The 9098-nt window shown below is 39.6% G+C and overlaps 1 protein-coding gene across 1 annotated transcript in view; it reads left to right on the top strand.

Annotated features, from left to right (window-relative positions):
• EMCN (endomucin) overlaps positions 1-9098 on the top strand; it is a 142542-nt gene that overhangs the window by 132937 nt on the left and 507 nt on the right. The gene's annotated exons all lie outside the window — the stretch shown is intronic.

The raw sequence follows: 9098 nt of genomic DNA on the forward strand, positions 1-9098 counted from the left end.
ATTTGGGGAATGGACTTTTAGCTTTAATTTAAGGGTTTAACCCTTATTTTAAGGGTTACGGAGTTGTGTTTATGTTTACATTTAAAATCATAGTATTTTTTGAAAGCCATGGTATTTTTTTTGAAAGCTGAATGAAATCAGAAACTGAAATTCATAGACATTTTTTGATTGATTCTGCCCTCATACGGTTTTCAACAATAAAGTAACTTCATTGGCAGCAGCAGAATTATTTGTTTTACAGCAGGGTAAATAAGAAAAAACTCAGGTTCACTGTTTTTTTTCACAAGATGAGGTCTGGTGCCTGTTAATCAGCTACTGGTTCACCAAGTATCTGAAATTCTTCCATCCAGAGGATGCTTGATATTCTTCTTTACTGAAGTATGATGTATGCATGCTATAATTGGAAGGTATGAGTCATAACCACTTAGAAGACAAGATTCTTGCCTTCTCATTAATACAATTCATATTTAAACTAGCTACCATTTTCTCTTGAATTCTTACATCTTTATATGTTTCAGAATTAAACATGCTTTCATAGAAATGGAAGTCCTGTTTTTCCCCAGGTTTTTAGAGACACTTTACTTCTTAAATTAAAAGCACTCTGAAAGAAGGGCCTGTTTTCTTACAGAAAAATTCATCACTCATACAGGTATTTTCACATATGTTAGGATGCCTGTCCATTTGAATAAGATTTACTTGCTTCATTAAAAGCTTGGGCATAAAGGCAAATGGTTTTGTGGTACAGATAAAAACTTGAGAAAAGTCTGACTCGTAGTCCCTCTTACAACTACCAAAACCAATTGCACTGTGTAAAACTTCTTTGCGTATGTTCTTTTTCCTTTTTAGACACATGAAATCCAGCTCAATTAAAAGATGAATCCATTGTCCAACCGTTTAGAAAGTGTGTGTTATAGCTGCCTCTGATTGTACATACCAACAAAACTATGAAAGGTTTTGACTAAAGCTAGGAAGCTCTTAAGAGCAGCCTTAACTTTACAGACAGACCTACATCATGCTCTCCCTATCAACAGGCTGCTCAGCCGCCTAAGGTCAAGCTTACATACCACAAAGTTCTGCTTTGATGTGTATTCAATTTAAGCTTAATTATAAGTATTCATTATGTTTTTTCTAATTTTTACTTTTATTATTCCAAAAGAAAGATTTTGAGATTGTATAATTGTTTAAAAAAATGTGTAAAAACCATATATACAAACCAAATAAAATAACGATATGACCTACAAACTGCTCAAGCAGGCAACTTAGAAAAAACCTGTGTCAATGTTGTGCATGATATATCTTGATCAAATGTTATGGTGAGTTTAGTCTTGCCTTATTTTATCTATCTAAAAACTAAGCCGGTTGCACATAGTCAGTTGAAAGAGATGTATGTGTCCAGAGGGCTATTTATCTCATCTGTCTTGGACACATATCTTGAACTGGAATGAGCTGACCTATGGAGGTCCATTGACCACTGAAGGATCTTATTTTAGGACTTCTAAAATTAGGCTCTGACTATGAATTAAAAGAAAAAAAGAAAGACTCCTTTTTTCAGAAGCATAGCTGAATTAGATTTAATCAAGAATATTATTTCAAATATCTACAATTAATGTGAAAGAATATAGAAAAAGAACATTCTTCAATTAAGCCTGCACTAAAGTAATGTTTTTTAATTGAACAATATCATCAGGAACACTAGGTAAATCTGAGCTTTAATATTCTCATTTTTTAAAACTCTTCTTAGAAAGTTGGACTTGCTGATGGCTTATGAGCTTTAAGGTGCTACAGGTTGAGAACTGACGTAAAAGTAAAAAACCAAACAGACAAAACTAAACACTTTGAATTTTTCATGCAAGATAAGTGCCTGTACATGCTGCTTACATGGATAAAAATGCTCACGATAGTGAATAGTCTCAAAAGTTTTACACTAATGTGCAAATACAGTATTTACTACAGACATTCCCTGTTGACTATACAAGCAAATTTAGGGTGGCTCTTCCTAGGGATAATAGGTGGTCTTCTACAATACAGACCTCTAGAAAATCTACCTGCAAAAATATTTACTTGGGATTCAACAGAGCCCACAGGACTGCATGTTTGGCTTGTCAGTGGTAGATATGTTTCCCAAGAATAAAAGATGGAGGGGGAATAAAAGATGTGCTGTAAGGGTTCTTGTGTATTTCACCAAAAACCACCAGAGGTATTGATCACCTTTTAGGACCCATGAAAAATGTTGAGGGACAGAAAGTCCTCAGTAACAGAAAGGTTGAGGAATAGAAATTGGGGCAAGGTATCATACAGGTGAATGATGTGTGATAGAAATATTGATACCTGAGTAATGACTTGACAGTTTTCTTTTACGGCCCTTGCCTGGAGTACCCATTCTAGAGCAGGTAAAATGTATGAAGGACCTTTATAGTAGCAGCACACCCATTCAATATTCAATATAAAGTCTCATAGGAATGTGGCAGGTGACACAATATTTCAGAGTCGTTAGGTATAATCCTGGCACCTTAGCATAACCTGATTCATTAGGGCATGTTTTCTAACCGGTGTGTGCTCTTTTGAAATGATAGGGTAGGATATGGCTTACTTGGCTTCTAGGGCTATTGTCTGTTCTGCATTGAATTTGCTGGAAGGATATTAAATGTGTCAAAGCTGATGTGGCTCAGATTTTGGTAAGTCACCTGGAACAGAAGGTGGCTGGAGAAGGGTCCATGGTACATGTCTGCATTAGGGCTTCTCAAGACACCCACTGTGGACACAAATGAAAATTCAAGTCTCACTACTAAATAAAGCTGGGAAAACTTACCAGGCAAACATGGATGTTTGAGGAGACACCAGGTGAAAAACCCTTATCTTATTGTAATCACACTGGAAAAGGGATCAGTCAATCTCTAGAGGCGCCCTCAGATGGCAGTGCAGTACAAAATAGTGTGAACTGAGGATGTAGAACAACCAGCATTCCCCATATGCTCCACATCTCTTCCAAAAGCTGCTGTTGCTTAACAGTAATAACAACCTTAGAGCTGTCATCTGCTGCTTCAGCTGGGTGTAACTCCTGTCTGTAGATTTTCATAATATTTCTTGGGTGCATCTCTTGCACAAGATGAGCTACCTACCTTGAAGATATGTGGGATTTCATGGCATAAATTAATTGAACCCCATAACTTCAGTCGCTTTTGAGATGATCCTACTTTGTGCCTGCAGCATTCCTCTGGACTTGCTGAATTTCCAAAGCCTTCTCTTTAAAGGCTTTGAGGATTCCTAGCCTTCAATGTCAGAGATGACTCTATAGTGACTGAGCACCAAAATCATCACAGAACAAAGAAAAAACTCATGTTCTTATTTGGCACAAAAATTTGCCTCTGTCATTGGAATACACATGAAGTTCAGCACCTGATGAGACAGTCCACTGTGGTGCTACAGTTTGGACCTGGAAAATCCTGTGGTCTTCTGAAATGATGTGGTTGAATGACAATATCTTCATCACCTCTTTCCATGAATCTCCAAATGCTGAGACTTTTACTTATTCTGCCTGTGGCTGTGGCAGAATGGGATAAATCTGAAGCTGGTGTAGAGGATTATTCCTCCTTGGTTTCTATTATGCTGAGCACACCTGAGCATGGACCGTGGCATTTAAGGAGGTAAGACATCTTTGGGTTTTACCTCACTAGGGGCTCAACCCAGGGAAACTTACCCCTGCCAGGGGGCATGGTTCCATAGCAGGCCATGGGTTTTCTCAACGTGCATGGGTAGTTTCATCTCTCTCATTTTGTCTAGGATGCAGGTGGATGCCTCTAGGAGCAGGTGAAGAGGCTGGGTCTCCAGGTGAGGCACGCTGTCACTGAAAATTCCCTTCCCTCCTCCTCTCACTTCCAAGATAAGTAATGCAAGTCGGCGGAGAGCAGTCTGCTGGCATGCTGCATGCTTAGAAGCGGTAAGAGCGGGTGTTCCTACTAATGTGAGGATATGATATTGATTATTTCTTTTTCCTATTATGAGCTGTACTTTCAGTGTCTTATTTTTTTTCCCTGCAGGTAAAAAACCTAGAAGCTGCTTCATAGAGAAGGGCCCAAAGAAACAGACCAAATACCTGCTTCCCTTTCCTTCTCTTTCTCATTTTCTGATGCTCTGATTTTTTTTAACTTTGTATTGTATAATGGCCTGAAGTTGTGTGTTCTTTCCTCACAGAAACTGAAGAATAAACTTTCTCAGCTTTTTGCAGCTCAGGGCTGGATTCTGTTTGTGTTTACTCACACCACAAAGATCTGACTGTGCACACTTCCAGCTGAGACTTTTGGGTAAAACTGTAGTCAAAAACATTAAATAGCATATGCTTCCTTCTGAGTTTCTAATTCAGTTTGTGAGCTGTGCATATTTTCAAGAGTTTTTAAAGCAGTATCTTACAATCAGAGACCGCTGAGGGCCAGCTGATGTTTTAATCTGTGGAGCATTTGCTAACTTTCCAGGCTGCAGCTTTCTGAGATGTTCCTCTGTTGGGAGAGCCACCTCCCCACCCTTTGCTGGCCATTCAGCAGCAATTGCCTTCCTGTCCTTCACCATGGTGAGCTCTACAGAACCTTCTGTCCTGCTGACAGTGGCAAGGAGTGGTTTGCAGGGACATGGGTGAAGTGCATGGCAGGGGAGCGCTGCAGCACATCTCAGGTGCTGCACCCACTGGTCCACACCAAACCCAGCCAGTGCATCCAGGTGCCGGGTCCCGCTCAGTGTTGTTCTCCAGCATCTGTAACGCACCCCTCCTTCTTTTAGTTCAGCATGGTAAAAACAGACATTTAGATTCCTGTGTCTGCAGAGGTAGCTTTATACTCTTATAAAAAATAGGTTTCTGCAATCATATTTTATGAAAAACTTTCTTAATTCTTTGCTCCAGACCAGACTTCTACTTACAAGCAATTTCTCAGCAGCAGATGTTACCGCGAAATAACAGTGCAACTCATTTTTTCTTATAGACAATGTAATCTGAGGTGCAGTACAACCTACTTTTTATGTCAAAGACACTTTTTTATAACCCTTTTCTTCCAGCTTTCCTAATAACGTCAGAAGGCTTTGCCCAGGTCCAAGACTTTCTATACTCATAGTGATATGACTTGTTAACTCTTCTTTATATCACCATGTTCTGCAGTGTACGTGTATTCTGAATAATATATTAAGATTCTGAATCAAATGGAGGAGGGGGGAATTACAGTGAGATTAATACAACAGCCTTCCACAAAGGTGAGACAAAGAAATGTTTGTTTCAGAGTTTCAAAATTGATTTTATACAATCTGTAATTTCAGCTGATTATGTACTCATTACTTATTCACATATACTGGCATCAGGATGCAACATTAATAGTCAGAAATGAGTACATTTGTGAGAGTGAAAAATCAAATCAAATACTGCACAAGTGAAATTTTAATTAGGAAGAAAACCTTGTGTTTTCATTGAAGCACTATTACTTTCCTGGTTAAACATTTAACTTTACAGAGTCCTCAATATCTGTGTACTCAGTCTACTTCCCGTGCAATTAAAACAAATATGTTGAAGGATCAGGAGTTACGAATACAAATTTTTTCCTATTACACCTTCCTTATCCTCATCCTTTTTAAGCATGACTGCATTTTAGAGGAGGACGTGTGCTGTGTGTATTGGATCAGGCCCAGTGCCTAGGCTGCCAATATACTTGGGTGAATCGGCGACTGGGGCTCCAGAACAAGTGTTCGCGGGGTGCCACATGGCAGTCTGTGCATATGAAAGACCAGTGCTGTATTACAGTAGTTGCTAAAGCACCTTCTCTTTTAACACCAAAGCTATGAAGCTATGATCTAGGCCAGCTGTACCTGCTCAGATCCGGGATCTATGTAGGCTCAAATCCCGTCACTGAGGGTGGCTAGCATGAGATGCGAAGGGAAGGATAACAAATAGGGAAGGAACCCAATAACCTGTCTTCTACCACAGCCTTCCAGCAATCTGTGGCTTGGCGATGCATTGAACCAGAGGTTGAATCTTCAGTGCTTCATAGTTCTCAGTGGCTTTTACTTCCATGAATTTGTCTTATCTGCTGTGGCATCCGCAGCCTCCTGTTAAGTTAGCTTAACTACAGATCTGTCTGTATTACATGACAGCAATGTTTAGAGACTTCATGGTGCCTCTGCTTTCTTTACAGTTTGATTTCAGACAAAAATCAACAAACAGGTGCAACATTGGAGGATGAGAGGGAGAATAAAAGGTTTAATGGAAGGGTTTGCTTGTCAACTGAAACTTCCATGTTGGTATCAATCTGATTTCATTTTCCAAATATTCTCCCTAAGGCCTCTTTCTCAAACTGTGCATCATTTCTTTCAGTTTTTGTAGAAGTGCATGATATGTATGATGGCTTCTCACTACCCTCTGCCAATTTATATGAGCCCACAACTCCTCCATCAGGAGAGGTGTCACAAGGCAGGACCGCAGGTAAAGGGGTCACGTTGCACTCGCGGCTGCGCAGTTGACAGTGCTTTATTAACTGCGCCAAATACATCCTTCCAGTTCCCTTCATCTCCACTTTCTGCAGTTCACTCATTTACTTATCAAAGTACACAAATGTGTAATGAACCCATTATCAGAAACTTATTGCCATAGATCTATCAAAAGGAATCCACCAATACTAGCTTACCTTCATGCAAGGTGCTGTATAACTATATTGTGAGAAGCTGATGGTTCAAGTCTCTCTTGATATCTTCCATGTCTTAGCGTGCAATACTGGAGTTTAAGTGTGTCACCCTCCCCTAAATGGATAACCCCGCATCAACAAAGGTCAAATTTTCACTGATGACGTTGTCCAGCAATTTTGCTCTTGTTGGTATTAACTAAACCTTCTCAACAACAGCCTTCAAACCATGCAGGTAATCCATCTAGACTGGTTGAGCATCACCACTGCACTGTGTATTTTCTCCATTGGCAAACAGTTTGGTGTGAAATAATTCCTTCAGTCAATTAAAATACCATTTTTTCTAAAAAAATACTAAACACAAGTATTTGTTTTTCATTTCCCTTATAGGAAGCAAGGTCTTGTTTGTAGTGGGTAATGGTTTGGGGGCAAGTTTGGGTTTTTTGCAGTCTTGGAATTTATTTCTGTCAGTTAAAATCTCTATTTTGAGATCAATAAAACTGTCTTCCTGCTTGCAACTAACCTGAATGTTCTTCTTAATTTGCTCTTTGTGTTGCAGCTGGATATTTAGCACAACATCAAACTGCTGAGCCATTAGACTCCAAAATTTTTCTAGACACCTCTCTGTCCAGCGTTGAGGCATACAGCAGCCCTGTATCTAAACCCATGTGTTACACTTGTTTTTTCTTATCAGAGAGCATCTGTGTGACCATGTCTTCTCCAGTACATAATCATTCTCTCTTCATCGCTGAACTGCTAGTTGGCGCTAATGGTTATAGAACCTGTAATGCAAATATCTTCACACACATTTGCAACCATGGAGTGGCAATAACTTGGTTTTGTTTCAGAATTCTTGCAGGCTCCTTCCCTCTTGGGAGCTCAGTGGCAAAGCAACGCAGAGCCACTTCCTTGCCTGCATCAAGCACTCATTGGACAATCACTGATATTATAGGGGAGCATTGACCACAGCAGTAGTTTGTGGCAGTTCACTATTTCCAGGGATTGCGTGCATTTGAGCACCTGAAAACCTATACAGGGCATGTGAGTGCCTGTGTGCTGCAGTCTCAGGGTCTGCAATAAGGCAAATTCATCACTCCCATCCCGACCGCTGCTGTCGGCAGGTACCGCTCCAGCAGCCTGCCTCCTGCAGCCAGCGCTGCCTCACCCATTTCATACCCTGATCCAAAGCCTGTTTGGCATCAATGGGATGTTACCCAGGGAGCTACATCCTTAGACGTGTTATTTTCCTGTGGTGCAAAGTATCAGTTTTCCATGTAAGTCTGATTTCTAACGTAGGCAGAGCAACCAGGTGAGAGTGGAGCTGATAAAGTATTGGTATTTATTACAACCATTGAATATTGTCTTCTCCACGGTAAATAGATTTCTCAATCAATTTCTCCTACACCTTTTTTAAACAATCTTTCTCCCTTTCACGCCTTATTGAATCTTCTGTCCATTGAACAAGGACTGTAAAAACATGCAGAAGGAAGAAATAAATAAAAAATAAACTAAAAAAGAAATGAGAGTTCTTGAAAATCTTGTTTCTTTGTTAGTACAAAACTATCCAATATTTGACCTGGTTCACTTTATTTTAGCTTTTCAAAACAAGTTTTTTACCTAACAAAAGCTTTCCACCTACCAAAAATGTATATATCTTGTTGAAATGTTCCATCTTTTTCTACCAGAAACTTGTGCTTTCCTATTCTCTAAAAAAATATATTATCAATTATTGAAGTAGTTGCTGAAGGCCTTTTTAGCTGAAATTTAACATCGTCAAAACTTTTGAAGCTCTAACTTAGCAACACTCTATAATAGTTTTAAAATAATTTTATCTGAATTTGAATGCTTTGGAAGCAAACGTCATTCCAGAACATTATTGTTGAACAATTTTCAGTGTTTCTCATTGAACCCCATTAGATACCAAGTTTTCTACTCATCTCAGAAAGGCTGCACTAAATTAAAGAGCCCTTTTTGCTGCCAAGAAAATCTGCCTGAAAACCATTGACGAGTCCTCTGTTTTCTTCAGGAGTACAGCTATTTAATTTGACTGCTAATTATTTAAATGCCTAATCAGTGACTTTGTTATAATCCTAATTTGTATTACAATTTTCAACCCCAGGCTATAGGTCATATGCAAGCTTTTTAATGCATATTCACTTCTGCTAGAATGTAGTACATCACTTTCTTGCCTCTCGTGTATGTGTTGGGCATTAAATTGTCCCCCACAGGTGAGCAGAGAGGCAGAAGGCAGCGTCCTGGAGGCATTTGGGGTTCCCCACCCCCGTGCCTGTTTCCATGGGGCTCTGTCCAGTCCAGGGATGCCATTCCTTGTTCATCTCCATGTATGAATGTCTGACACAAAGCAATCCCACCACCATTCCTGGGACGCGCATTGGGAAATAGGACGGCTGTAAACGTATCCTTATCTGGAGGCTTATTTGTCTGCTT

Source organism: Egretta garzetta, unplaced genomic scaffold (genome assembly GCF_000687185.1).
Source record: "Egretta garzetta isolate BGI_Z169 unplaced genomic scaffold, ASM68718v1 scaffold72, whole genome shotgun sequence".
Taxonomy (NCBI): domain Eukaryota; kingdom Metazoa; phylum Chordata; class Aves; order Pelecaniformes; family Ardeidae; genus Egretta; species Egretta garzetta.